Source organism: Gallus gallus, chromosome 9, assembly GCF_016699485.2.
Source record: "Gallus gallus isolate bGalGal1 chromosome 9, bGalGal1.mat.broiler.GRCg7b, whole genome shotgun sequence".
NCBI classification, from domain to species: domain Eukaryota; kingdom Metazoa; phylum Chordata; class Aves; order Galliformes; family Phasianidae; genus Gallus; species Gallus gallus.
The window spans coordinates 3,560,103-3,574,828 of NC_052540.1; the positions used below are offsets into that span (position 1 = coordinate 3,560,103).

General features: G+C 46.6%; 1 long non-coding RNA gene across 5 annotated transcripts in view; it reads left to right on the top strand.

Annotated features, from left to right (window-relative positions):
* The window catches only part of LOC101749477, a 50,319-nt gene that overhangs the window by 30,407 nt on the left and 5,186 nt on the right, over positions 1-14,726 (top strand). For all 5 annotated transcript variants that reach the window (XR_006930844.1, XR_005862208.2, XR_005862217.2 and 2 more), the window contains 3 exons: positions 5,765-5,927; positions 6,556-6,637; positions 8,872-14,164. This is a non-coding gene — a long non-coding RNA (uncharacterized LOC101749477). The remainder of the gene's footprint in view (positions 1-5,764; positions 5,928-6,555; positions 6,638-8,871; positions 14,165-14,726) is intronic.

The window sequence follows — 14,726 nt, forward strand, 5'->3', positions numbered from 1 at the left end:
ACAAAAAAAAAAAGAAAAGAAAAAGTACAACTTGTAGAAAAGTTTTCCCCTCCAATGGATACATGAAATTTGTTATCTGGAGACCCTTAGGGTACGACCAAACCACAGGGACTGAGCACGGCACAGGTTGTCCAAAATCACCTTGTTTCGCTCCCTCCTCCATCCCTACTCGTTCCTCTTTCATCAACTATTTAAAACCCAACTCGGGGAGTTTCATTGCTCTCTGTCTCCCTACATCTTGGAAAAAAAAAAAAAAATGAAGTAGGAGAAGATATCTGTAGTTAGTGGTGCTCCTGCCTGGAGGAATGGGTCTGGGGCAGGGGAGGAAGGGGAGCACTGGGGGCCCAAGCGATAATCTGGTTTTCCTGGAGTCTGAGTCCATGTTTTCACGTGGCTACAGCTCACATCACAGGCAGGTCTGGAGGAAGAGCTCCAAAGGGATTAGTAAAGATTTATTTTTCTTTTTCTGGAGTGAGATGAAAAGGGGGAGGCGGGGGGAGAGACGGGCAAGGAGTCCTGCAGAAAGGAACTCATTATTTTTTATCTTTTCCAATGACCTTGTTTGTTTTATTCTGACTTGAAAGCAGTTTCTTTCTTGTGAAATTTGGGAGATATCTGGAGATTGAGGCCAATGAGAAAGGGAAATATGCTGGGCAAAGAGAAGCAGCGCAGAAAATAAAGAGAATAAATGTGAACAGATCAGGAAGGACTTCTCCAAGGAGGAACACCCATCTGGGGCTGGACTGAGACCAAGCACCGTGTCTGGGGAGATCTGTTGATGCTGGGGGGAAGGATGGCTGCTGTGAGTCTGGATGGGGCACGATGGAGAACTTGGGATTGCACACGTGTATGCATATGTGCACTTGCATGTGATCTAGGCAAGGATGTGTCTTCTGTGCAAAGAGCGCAGATGCTCGTGGTGCGTTATCGGTATGCAGTGCTCCTCAGCCTGGGGCTGTTTGTTCTACAGTCCACCTCTGCCCATGACCATTGCTGTCCTTGGGGAGTGAGGAGAGCTCCCCAAACCCACCACCAGGTGCACCATGACCCCTACGACCCACATGCTGCCTGCAGCCCACATGGCCCCCAGGCCTGTTCCAATTCTGCCACCAGCTCTGCAACTGACCTTAGTCCTTGAGTTGCAGAGACACAAACACGCGTTCTCCCATGCAACCACACGGACAGCCTCTTCCTTTGCACTGAACCAGTGATGTTTAACTTCTAACTCATCCTGTGAAAAAACAAAAAACTGAAAAGTAAGCCTTCCTAGGGGGCATGGACAGCCACCGACCTGGAGAGAAGTTCCTCTTGCCAACACACAGCATGCCTAATTTTAGATAAGACCCAACCCTTGTGTTCAGTTGGTGGCTTGGTTGATCTCCTTGTGGTTACTCATAAATGCTTATGAAAATGCTTCGAGTGCTCAATTTGCATAGCTATAGAGTCTCATAAATAATTCTAGGTGCTAGTATTTAATTATCTGACCTATATTGTGGCAGCATTTTTACTTCATTTATGGAAATTGGAGATGTGCTGAATGGAAATCAGGGCGTTATATGGACACTGAGTTGCTGTATAAGGAAGAAAAGGGTGAGAACCCAGCTCAAATTCTTACCTGCAGCTTCTGATCAATACTAACATTAATTGAGGATAGTTTAGCTAAACTAGAACCCATGGCTGCTACTGGGAGTCGCGTTTTAACCATCAACTCAGAGAAGACCATTTAGGAACAGGACTGCTTTTCCAAGTAATGTTGAGGAATGTGGTACATGCTGGAGACACTTTCTGCTCTGCTCTGCTCTGCAAACTGGGGGATCCTGTTGCCTCTACATAACATGCTTTCAAGGACACTAACCCTAACATGGGGTAAATCACAGAACGGCTGAAGTTGGAGGCAGTGAGAACATGGAGTGTTAGGACAAGAGGTAATCCAGGATAGGATCAGGTTGGATATTAGAGAGAATTTCTTCTCAGAAAGAGCAGTGAGGCACTTCACAGCTGCACAGGGATGTGGGGAATCACCATCCCTGGAGGTGTTCAGAGCTGTGGAGATGTGGCACTGAGGGACGTGGGCAGTGGGCATGGTGGGGTGGGCCGGGGTTGGACTTGGGGATCTGAAGGGTCTTTTCCAACCTTAATGATTCTGTGAGGTCGTTGGATCATTGTAGGGCCTGTGCTCCAGATGCTGGGCAGTGATGGGTGTGAACCTTGGTCATCCTCCCGCTTCTGGGAGAGGGAGCAAATAATCCCAGCCCCCGGGCTGCCAACAGGGAGGTGTTTTGGAACAAATATAAGCCTCACGCAGGAGAAAATGATTTCTGTTTTTCATGTAAGGAGAAAATCTCCCTGCCAGCATCCAACTTCCCCAGCCCTGCCTGTCTGCTGTGCGGAGCAGTGAGGGCATTATAAATAATTTATTCTCTGGGCAGGGGGAGGAGGGGAAGAAGAGAGAGTGAGCTTTTAATTAAAATGATATCTTACAGATCAAATAAATATGAATAGGATGCCAGGAACAACTGTACAAATCCCAAACATTCTCTTGTGTTTTAATTATTTGTGTTGATAAAACAAGAGCGAAGGCGTTTTGCTCTGCGTGGAGAGCGAGGAGGCAAAAGGTTATGCTGGCGTTTCTTATGTTCTTTTCGAGGAACAAATGTTTCAGAAGCACAGATCTGACAAACTATAATTCATATCAGGAATTAAATTGGAATTTAGAGAACAATTGTTAATATTTCAAAGTAATTGTTTAAGAAATTATCATTTTCGTATCTGCCTCAAAAATAATTACCCACCACTAATTTTTCTTTTTCAAAGGCTGCTATTTGTTGGAATAGAGGCAAGATGGGGATTTTTGCTGTGGGCTATTTATGTAGTTCAAATGAGGAGATAAATAGGAAGGGACTTTTATGTTCGTAGGCAAATGAGTCTGACTAATGCACGGCTTCAAGCTTAAAAGTGGGCTCTGCATTTATGTGAAAATCTGGGCAAGTTCTTACGGATGGGATTTGCAAGTCACAGCAGGCAAGTGGAGAATCAAACCCTGTGCATGTTAATTAGGGATGGGGCATTGGAGGAACCCCTGCCACGTGGAGAAACCCTGCACAGGCACAGGGTACCCACACTGGGGGTCTTCCTCTGCGCATGCGGACCCCAATAGCACAGCCCCACCTTGTCTTTCTTTGTTCCATGTCTGTGGGAATAAGGTAGAGTATTCACAGGTTATGTGTGTGCTTTTAGTGCTGGTTTTGCAGACTCAAGCAGTGCAGCCTCCCAGTCAATGGAGACAGGATTGTGGTCTATAAATACACTACAGTCACTGCGGAGTATAAATGAGGGATACAGTTTTCACTCTCAAAAGAATCGTAGGATCATAAAGCTTGGAAAAGACCTCTAAGGTCACCCAGTCCAACTGCCCACCTACCACCAATGTTGCCCACGAAATCATGCTCTTTAATACCACATCTAAAGGTTTCTTGAACATTTCCAGGGATAGTGACTCCACCACATCCATGGGCAGCCCATTCTACTGCCTGACTACTCTTTCAGAGAAGTTGTTCTTCTTAATACCCAATCTGAACACCCCCTGGCACAACTTCAGGCCGTTCCCTCTCGTCCTATTGCTGGTTACACAGGAGAAGAGGCCAAGCCCCATCTCACCACAATCTCCTTTCAGGGACATGTAGAGAGCAATAAGGTCCCCCCCCCTGAGCCTCCTCTTCTCCAGATGAAGCAATCCCAGTTCTCTCAGCTGCTCCCTGTAAGACTTGTGCTTCGGACCCCTCACCGGTTTCATTGCCCTTCTCCGGACCCACTTAAGGGCCTCAATGTCTTTCTTGTAGTGAGGGGGCCAAAATGAACACAGTAGTCAAGGTACGGCCTCACCGGTGTCAAGCACAGTGTTGAAAGAAGAACTGTTGTGGGTTTATCGCAACCCTACTGTACAACCCCACTGCGTAACCCTACTGTGCCACTCTACAACCCTACTGAACAATCCTACCCTACATTATTACCAAACAACCTTACCACCTTTTGCAGCAGCCTGGTGTGAGAGGGCAATCACCAGCTCTGGTTAGAAGGGATCTCGAGCATCATATTCTGCATCCCATCACCTTGGGGTGGGGTCATCCGGACCATTGCTCTCACAACCTGCCCCTACACACTCCTGTGCTGCAGTACTGTGTCCTTCCCTTCCCTTCAAACATTGCTTTCTTCAAAGGAAGGAGACAAACTGTGCTGGTGACAGCACCAGGAAGGGTTCAGCAAATGACAGTTTCAAGGAATTGCTGCAAACTTCTCTGATCAGAGATTGCATTAAAGAGGGAACTGCTTCCATGAAAACACGTTCAAAAGGAGAACCATTTTTCTGTTTTCTTTTTTTTTCTCTCTCTCTTTCTTTCTTTTTTCCCTGCCAAATGATGAATCCATCTTTGTTAGGAACAATCCTCAAATGTGTTTTGAAACATCTCGCTTACTGATGCACGCTTTTTTTTACCAGCTACTCTTTCTCTCAGCAATGCTGATGTTGATGCTAATTTCCAAAGTGCAGAAGGAGAAGCAGTATTTTGCACCAAGCCTTCTGGGAAAGGCTATTTCTCCCCACAGAAACCATTTTCCTCATGAACTTTTTGAACCACCCCAATGCAAGGACACCTTCTGGCTTCCCCAGCAGCTGTCTGCCCCAGCTGTCCTCTAGGGCTGATGTGTCCCTCCAGGTTGGTCCCTATGAAGGACCCACAAAGCTGTCCTGCAGTCTCCTGGAGGAAGATCCAACGGTGTTTGGGTTGTTCATGCGTCTTCCACCCACTTCATGCAATACCTCCCCCTTCCCTTAGATCTCAAGGACTTCACAGTCTCCCAAAGATGCTGGTCTGGAGGCTAACGAGGAATACACTCAACCTTTGCAGGCACTGTGATTAAAGATTACTGGAGAATGTAGGAGAAGCAAAAAAAAAAAAAAAAAAAAAAAACCCAAAAACCCACTCCTTTTGGTTTCGTCCTCCCAGCTTGTTGCAAGCATCCCAATTACCGAGCAGATCACAGGGACTCTGCTGGAAGACATTGGTATCCAGAAATTAGCAGGCTGCGGTGGGAGCAGTAATTAAGGAAGCTTTGTGTTTGCACGGGTTTGGGGCTGTCACTGCTGTTTGTGTGCTGCCTGGATCCAGGGTCCCCTCGCACACCCGGGCTCTGTGAGCCTGCTGTGTGATGTGGCAGTTTGTGTCGGTTCTGCCATGCTTTTTAAAGAATTGCTGTGTTTTAGGAATTAATTGCAGTGATTGCAGGCAAAGGACAAAATGGTAGCGGCTCATGGGGACATCTGTAAAGCACCACTGCCTGTGGGGAGGAAGCATCGTAGGAAATAGGAAAACATCCTTTTCCCCCACGTCTCCAGGTGGAAAAGGGAGGACAAGGGCAGCAGGTCACCTGCTGGATGGGGCAGTTGGGAAGATGTGGAGAACCAACGGGCACCATCTGATGCTGGAGCAGAGCTGCTCAGGTCCATGCTCTCTTTTCAGTGGATCGGGGCATGGGATTTCCAGTACCACCTTTGGGAAGTTGATTTGTAGCACAGATCTGTTCGCAGCAGACGCCTCTGCCAGGGAGTTTCCCCCTGTTATGAAGCCAGTATTATCCTATTCTTAATTTAAACCTATATTACTTGTTATGCATTTGTGTAGAAGCATTAAAAAAAATCTCCTTTTCATGTTGTTTATCATCTCTAAATATCAGAGCTAACAGCCTGAGTTTCCTCTGCTCTTTACAGAGTGCCTCATAAATCACCGCTGACTGCCGGGATCGCTTTGGCCGCTCTTCCCCATCGTCCTGTCTGCAGGAATGGGCTGCACGTTTCCACGTGGATCGGGTCTGAATTGGCTGTCTGAATCCAGAGATTAAAGAAACAGCAGCCTCTCTCTCTCCTGTAACTGGTTTGTTTCACAAAGGCTAAAAATGGCATTGCCTAATACAGTGTGATAATCTTTCCTTCTCCTCTCCTCTCCTCTCCTCTCCTCTCCTCTCCTCTCCTCTCCTCTCCTCTCCTCTCCTCTCCTCTCCTCTCCTCTCCTCTCCTCTCCTCTCCTCTCCTCTCCTCTCCTCTCCTCTCCTCTCCTCTCCTCTCCTCTCCTCTCCTCTCCTCTCCTCTCCTCTCCTCTCCTCTCCTCTCCTCTCCTCTCCTCTCCTCTCTTTTTACCTTCTGTTATAGAATCATAGAGCCACAGAACACCCCAAGTTGAAAGAGACCCATAGGGATCATCAAGTCCAATACCTCCTCAGCAGCAGCAGGGGTTGGGTTTTGGAGCACTCCTGCTCACTGAAGGATGCATGCAGGGTCAGCTGGGAGGATGCTAAGAGAAATCACGTAGATTTTTGCACTTTTTTTCCTGACAACTCAAATAGTCCATAAAGCACAACGCTGCTTCCCACTCCCCTCTACCTAGGAGCATCCCTCAGCATAGTGGCATAAACTTGATGCTGACATTCTCAGCTTCCCCTTTTTATTTCTCAAATCTTTTATTTCTTTATAACAGACTGACTAATTAATGTGCACCTTGCTAGGCCCGAGAATCCATGAGCATCCTCAGAAGTCTGAAGAGAATGGGCATCCTGTCTATATCCAAGGCAGGTAATCACTGTAAAGGTAAGAAAATGGAAGAGTTCATCCCTTGGCACCCAGAATACTTTATCTGCCTTCTTATATGCTCACAAATGGCTATTGTAAACCATGTTTTCTCTTCACCAAAAATACAAAACCAACGGAGATGCATGTTTCTCTGCTGATGCTGGTGATGCCACGGGTCCCAGGAGGCTTGCTGGGTAGTGAGGGAGCTGCCCATATATTTTTGTGTGCAGGGGAGCTGCTTGCAAGGAAAGCTCACTAATTAGGGGGAAAATATTTGATCTCTATGGGCTTTTGGTGAAATATCTGAGAAAGGCAGCAGATGTTGCTGAAATTATTTTTCATCTGTTTTCCCCCGTTTTCTTCCCATATTTTTTATGTGGTGTATCGAATTAAAATTCAATAAACAGCTCATGGCTGTTTATCGGGGAGTGCAAAAAACCTGCTCTAGATTAAAGCCAGTGCCTCATCTAATGCAGTGTGTGCACTCACCCCAGCATCCCTCTGCCTTACTTCTGAAAGCCACAGATTACCCACGGTCTTCAGCAAGGAGTTGTCAGACTACCCAAAATGTGCTGTAGCACAGCCAGCCCATATTTCTCCATTGGGTCTGATGTCATCCAGGTAAGTGCAGCATCTATGTGATATGGATTTGTATGGATCTGCCTTGTATCGCTCCTTTGCCCAGCAGTTCAGCTCCTCTGATAGCCAGAAAGCTGCTAATCGGGCTCCTCAATCCAAAAAGGAAATCAGTAGAGATGTAGGGCAGTCCTGATGACCATCCACAAGGTCTCATGGAGGTATCTGACTTCTTCAGAGTGGCTTCAGGTGAGGGAATTTTGAAGACAAGAACCTGAATCCAGGTGTGATCTCTTCAGTTCTAAGAGGCTTGAGAGACTGAAAGCCCCATTTTAACCCCGGGACACGGTGTATCCTACAAGCACAGGCAGCACTGTTCAAACAGGGAGCAGTCACAGACCTGACTCCCTGGAGAACCAGTCCAAGGGTCCATGGAGAACCACTTACACAGACTGGACATCAAATGCTGCCTCAAACACAGAACCACATGGTTTTGGATGTAGAGTCAAAGCAAGCATCTATATGAGTTTGCTTGTCTTATTTCAACCCAAAACCATCTGTAGGACACTGCATCCAAGCCCACTGGACAGGTCAGTTAATTATGTTGAGTGAGTCAATGGATGGATCAATTTATCAAATGATAAACAGAGATTCTGCTTTCATCAGGGTAGTGAATATTAATTGATTTGACAGGCAGAAGCTTGGTAAAACAAGTACAAGTTGCATCAGGGCATCACTGTATTAATTAGCCGTGTTGAAGCTGCTTTTAGCTGCTTCCGAAGTTTAATCAATATGCTACATTCGAGTCCCAAAAGGCTTATGGAAACAGCCTTTGAAATCCTTTAAATTGCTGCTTCTGTGAGGTTTTAGACTCTTTGCTTATTCTTGTTCTGCTGTTTTTCTTCCTTATTTTTTTTTTCCCTCCTGCAATCAATAGTGACCCACAAGAACTGGTAGGGGTGGGTTTTCTTATTTGTATCACAAATTTGCATTGGCTAGGAACAGAAATAAAATGAAAAAGATCTTCTGTTTTAGTACAATAATAGTAATAATCCTAGACATTAATGAGCTGCCCTCTGTCTTCCAGTTTCTATATGCAGTAAATTACCTCTATAGACTTAATCTGATGTGAATGAGCAAGGCACCAGTTAAATCATGTTTTCCTGAGCTCTTGCATACTGCTCAGACTTTGATTTAATACAAAGGAAGGTTTGAGCTTGCTAATACATTTTACTGAGTGGGAGGAAGGAGAAGGTGGAGCTGAAAATGAAGCCAGAGAACTAAACCACGCAGAGAAGGGGATGGAAGCCCTGAGACTGCTCGGTGCAAGGGTGGTGGTATAGGACTGCTCTGGGAGAGCATAGTGTCCATGCCACTGGCCAGCTTTGGGCATGTATGGGAACTGTTGAGTCCCAGCCTGAAGCACTGATTGAGCACCTGGAGAAAGGAACCAGTCAGCCCTAGGAGCACAGGTGAAGGCAGTTCAGCTGTGTGACTGTAAGGGGTGGAGCCTGGCTGCACCTCCCTTAGACCTCATTTAAGGGCTGACCCCCCCTGGGGATGGGTCTGTTTCTGGAGATCCCTCTTTGGAGAAGCTTTCCCCTGCAAACCTGGAATCTTCTGATACTGGTGAGCAATCTTCTTCTGTTCCTTTCTAGCACCTTTCTACTGTGCAGGTCCTTCCCTCATCACATCTCTGTTGTAACACCTTTTCCTCTGTATTGATCTGCCACATTGCTACACCAGGGGACTCTTTGACAGCTGAAGTTTTTGGTATGTCTGCATGATGTGAAGGTCCAGAAGGCCACCACTGGGGCTTCTGGTCACCACCCCATCAGACCTGTGAGTATGCAGGGATCTGAAATAAACTTTCTAAAAATGAGTTTCTGCCCTCATAATTTGTGGTGGCTTTCTGCTATTTAGACTTCTCATCCCTTTTCAAGATAAAATATCCTCAGAAATGCCCATAGTGGGTTTCCAGCACGCTTTCACCGTGCCTTCAGCAATTTTGTGCATGTTGACTCCCTGAGGTCACTACTACAGATGCCTCACCAGTGTACTCAACATGAGAAGACCAACGTTGCTTGAAACATTACTCAGGGCCCCAGCATAATTATACCAATTACAGAGTCAGGCCCTGAGCTGTGCTTTCTGATGCACACATCTGCCACGCGGGCTTCATTGCATGTGCGGATCCTGTCGCTAATAATGGAAGATGCCCCAGTCTCTCCAGGGGCAACAGTCTCTGCTACAGGCAAGGTACTAAATCACACTTGAAGTTTCTAGGCCAAAATGTTTTACTTTTGTTTTAGAGGAATAAAGTTCCAAACAAGTGTGAGGTGTATTTCCAGGCCTGATTAACCTGGCTCACCTGGTAATGTGGAAAAAGGGGAGCAGCCTTGTGGGAGGTGGAAGCAGGACCATCCTGTAGAGCTGGCATAGAAATGATTAGGTGGAATTAGTTTTTAAAAAAAAAATAGGTCTTGAAGAGCACTCAAGAAATGTGCATGCCACCATGCTCCAATGTAGATTTAACTCTTTCTATATCTGTTCAACCTCCCAACAGCATCTTTGAAAGTACCAGCGATTTCTCTGGTCATGGGCCCTGCCAACCTTCAGTCTTACAAGTGCTGTGGGCCTTTGAGCCAGGAGAAGGCACAAAGCCAATTTTAATTAGTGGTATTTTGCAAGCCTAGGTTGCTGGATCTTGTTGAATCAATCTCTGTTGCCTCAGTTAATCCATGCCACAGTTGCAGCAGATGGAAGCTCCTGCAGAAGGTGACACGAAGGGACTCTGGCATTCAGGCCTGTAAGTCTTTCCCATTTAGACATCCCCTTGTCTCTCCCTTTCTTCTGTGCCCTTATCCAAAGGATCAAGGATGTGGCTGCAGTGTGCACACTGTAGGGTGCATGTCAGAGGGATCCTCATTCCTCCCAGCATTGAGCAGCTATGGTGAGATGGCCCATCAGGTCCCACTTTTGAGCTGTTCTACCCACCTCTTTCTGTCACGCAGATGTCCTCAGATTTGGTGACACAGCAAAATCCTCTTTCCGCGTGGGATGGCAGGTTGAGAAGCTGATCTGGATGCAACTTATGCATGCTGGGAACTTCTCAGAAATTGTTGCACTTGTGAACGTGGGTACAGAATAGGCTGCATAGAGTCAAAGCTCCCTCCTGGGCTGCAAAGAATGGCAGCGAGAAACATTAATAGCTTCTTCTGAATGAGCGAGTGTGAATGCTCGGAAGCCCAATTAGTCTGTGACTTCTACAGAGGCCTCCCACAGAGGAGGACAAAAACATGGAGCTGAATGGGACAGAGGATGAGAAAAGAACAAAAACTAATGTTCTGCAGCTGAGCAAGCCCCTTATTTGAGTCAGTGTGAGACCCAGGAGTCTATGAACCTGCAGGACTTTTGTGAAGGAGTCTGACTCAGCTCGGTGGAGGTCCTGGCAGAAAGCCGGGGTGTGGAAGAGTCACACCAGTAGGTTGTCCTTGCTTTGGAAGGGCATGCAGAAGGCGCTATGGCAAAGTGCTGTGTGGGCTTCAAGGGATCGGCCCTGCTCATCTCACCTGGGCCTTGTGTGTGGACTGCTGGAAAGACAGGGACCGTGTCTGAGGCACTATAGCATGTGTGGATACGAAGGAGGAAGTTGAGAAAGAGGTACTGAAGGGAAGCCACTGGGCTGCTGGCCTTGTGCTCAGGCCATTTGGTTGGGGGCTAAAACCATGCTAATGGCTTCCAGCACCACTGCCCAGAGCAATGCTATTCACACCTACCCATGTGATTTCCTCCAGAGACCCTTGAAGTGCTTGATGGTGTACTGAGGAAGGTTCTTGGATTCCAAGGCAAGAAGCAAAGCCACTTGGTATGCTCCCTCCATCGTTCCAGTGATGTCACTCCCAAGGGCCAAGTGTGATAGAGACCCACCTCGTCTGTGCGGTTAGAGCTTCCTCTTCCATTCATCCCCATCCTCAAGGCTAAAAGGCCCTTTGCTAAATAGAAAAAATACAAGCCTCGTGTCACTGATAGTTTTAAAATTATAATGGAAACCTTCCGTCAGTGGTGACACAATTACCTGCCCATTTTCCTGCTCCACCTCATTAAAGGGAAAATGTTACAATTAAGGTACAGGCGGGAGGAACAGATTAATGTTCTGTTTCTAATGCATTGATGAATTGGCACTTAGTCAAGGGGTTTAAAAATATTAAACCCTTGCAAAAGCCATCCCAAAAGAGAGTGTTCTCTGCTGAGGGGCACTTCTCAGTCTGGACTGTTGGTTATCCATAATTCATGTTAGGGGTATGCAGTGGTGTTTGTAGTGGGAGTGGGATTTGCTTAGATTAGTCTGCTGGTGTTCCATGGGGTGGTCATGTGCTCCATGGGGGATCTTCTCTAGGTGTTTCCCTTCACATAAAATCAAATTCTTTTTCAATTTGTTCAGTGTATTGTACATATAATTGGACATCAGCTGTTCTTATTCTTGCTTTTCAATCCCTTTTCTTTCCCTTTGGCATGTCTTTGTTAGGCATGGCTTTGTTCCACCGAATGCAAAATTGCTTCAGTTTTTTATTCTTGTCTTCATACCAGATCCCAGCTGCATGAAGGGGGTGATGAGCCTGGCAGAGGCATGGGCTGGGCCATTGCCAGTCCCCAACCCCAGATCCCATTTGCCTTTGGGAACTCCCTGGCCCACCACCAGTGCCTCCCTGAGGAGCAGCGTCCACCTTCAGTGCACAGCCTGCACCTCTAAAGCTGCTCCAAGGGGGGGTATGAAAATCTATACCCACATTCTACACCCAACTCCAGCATTTTCTAACCCAATTTCAGAACCTTTTTGTGGTCTTGAGCTGAGACTTGGGGCCCGCCATGCCCACATTTGCTACACCGCCAGCAAGTCTCACCCCTCCTATAATGAAAATGTCATTAATGATAAATATTTATAGGGATGCTTATCTTTATATTTACTACCTTGACCTTTATCTATTTGGATTTTATTTTAAATTTTATGCAGCTTGCCTTTGCCTCTTCCCAGCCGTGTGGTGCCGCAGAGCAAGGAGCTCTGCAACGGCTCCGAGATCGCTGCATTATAAATACGTGCACAGTACATACAATTACAGAACTTTAATGTCTGGTATAATTACTGTCTGCAGTTTGCATTAATGCTCAGGGTGATATAGTGAAGCAAGCGGCTCAGACACTGCGAGATGCACGTCCCGAGGGGCAAAGGAAAATCATTGCTTGCGATCCTGCGATTAATTATTGTGCCTTGTGTGGAGAGGCTGAGATTTTTCCCAAGCACTTCTTGCACCCACTGTTGATTGAAATGCCTACGCAGGAACGGCACTGCTGCGCATAGCCTGCAGGCTGGGCTGTGCTTTATAAGCAAGCAAAGGTCTTCAGTTTTATTCTTGTAATGTTGCAAGGGAAAACTGAGGAAAACAGCAGGAATGAGGAGGAGAACGTGAGTCAGTGCATCTTAAAAAGTGATGTGTGCTCACTTGCAGGAGGCTTCCTCCATGTATCACCTGGCCCAGGACCCAGGAGGGTGTGCCAGGAGATGCTGGGAGCTCGCTCTGCTGCAGAGTTTATTATTGTTAAACTTAATTAATCACTTAATTGAATGAAATTATTGATGGAATTCAGAAGATCCATGGGGGCAACTGGATCAGAACACCAGGGATGCTCCAGGCTGAGCTGTGCAGGGCACCGACCTGTCACAGCTCCATGGGTTCTTTGGGTTGGATGCCAGTGTCACTGCCCACCACAAGAAATGGGCTGAAAAGTAAAGGGCTTGCTTGTCTGCAGCTTGTCCTTGCTACTGTGTGGGTGTTAGAGCAGTGCAAGAGCATACGTGTGTTGCTGATGGCAGGGAAATCAACCACCTCGAATCACCCACACCAAAAAAATGAATGAAAACTCACTAGGTCAGCTGTTATTTTTCGGTCACAGTGGCATCAGATGTGAACCCTCATGGCTAAATGTGCAATCACAGCAATTGAGTGGATTCTGCCCATCAGGGGCTGTGAGAGCTGATGGGAAGAAGGAGGGAGAGGAGCCCTGGGAAATTCTGTGTTGTTGTAGAAGGACAAGGATGGATGACAGGCTGCCTCCGGGTAAGGAGATATCCCAGTGCCAGTGCTGGGAGGGCTGAGGACCGGATTTAGCCAAGGAAGCCAACAGCTATCAAGGAGCAGAGCAGATCCCATGGCCACGTGGAGAAGGGAATTCCCAAGGGACTGGTGTCTGGAAGCCTTGGTTGAGTCCCATGGATGCTTTTCATTTGAGGAAGAGGGGGGGAAAAAAAGGGAAGAAATGAGATAATTGGCTTGATTGGGCTTTGCTGAAAATCTAGAAAAGAAAAAAGGGAAGAGAAAGTGCTGAGACAGCTCCTTTCTGTGTCTTTGAACTTCAGGCTTTGAAAAGAGGTGTGGAAAAGCTTAAGGAATTAACAAGGACTACTGGGAAATCACTCGGGTGGAACTTTCAGGGCTCTCAGCTCAGAAAGAAATAGGAAGAAAATCCTTTGTACATACATATACACGCATGCATACACTTAGATACATATGTAGGTGAGAGCGTGACCTCTTCAGCCTGCCATTAATCTTCATCTCCAATGTTTTCATGCTGCATTAATGACGGGTGTTGTTGGCAGGGTGGCTGGAAGGGCAAAAGCTGCATTTCCCCACGCTGGGGGCTGCGGAGGAGGCAGAGGCAGATACCTGGGGCTCCCTGGCAGCGCTTGCTGAAGATCAGCCTTGATCAGAACAGGTCTTCTCACAGGAAACATCAACTTTTTGTCAAAAAAGCCTGAAGATAAATATTCTTGGATGAAAACCTATAAAAAGCTCAGACTGACAAACTATTTTTTTTAGGCACTTCTTTTTCTCCCAACAAGAATATATCTGTCAAGAGAAACAGATGTTCTCTATGAAGAATCTTCTTTAATTACAAGTCTGTCAAAAAGAGGTGAGATAGATTTTTTTTTTTTTTTTCCCTTCCCCTGAGCCCATTAAAGTGCATGCAGTTGGCCAAGGTTTAAAGGCATGGCTCCTTCCAGAGTACAACAGTTAAATAAGTTTCTCTGTCAAGCAGGTTGAGCAGGAGCAAAGGCACTAGCCAAAATGTAGGGGCAAAACCACAGCCAGTAGCTGAAAGCCCCCTTCAGAGCTTAGGACATCTGCACATCACACCAAACGTTGCATAATAAAATAAGAATGTTTGAAATCCTACGTTCCCAGGTGCTTCTTGGAAGCTTGCGTTATTTTTTCGCTCCTTCTCTCCGTGCATCCAGTAAATACTTGAGGAAATACATGTGGGCACTCACTATCAGCCCTCGCTTCAAGGCCAGCCTGCTCTCCAGGGGCCTTCAGGCAATGGGACGTAAATGTTAGAAGAGGTTTCTCCGATGTTGTGTTGTCCCAATGTTGGCACACCGTGTTATTCAGGGGAGCAAAGTTCTGCTGGAAATAGGAGCAGGAACACAATGTTGATATTTCTTTATTTCTTGGTTCCAGTAATTGGCTACTAC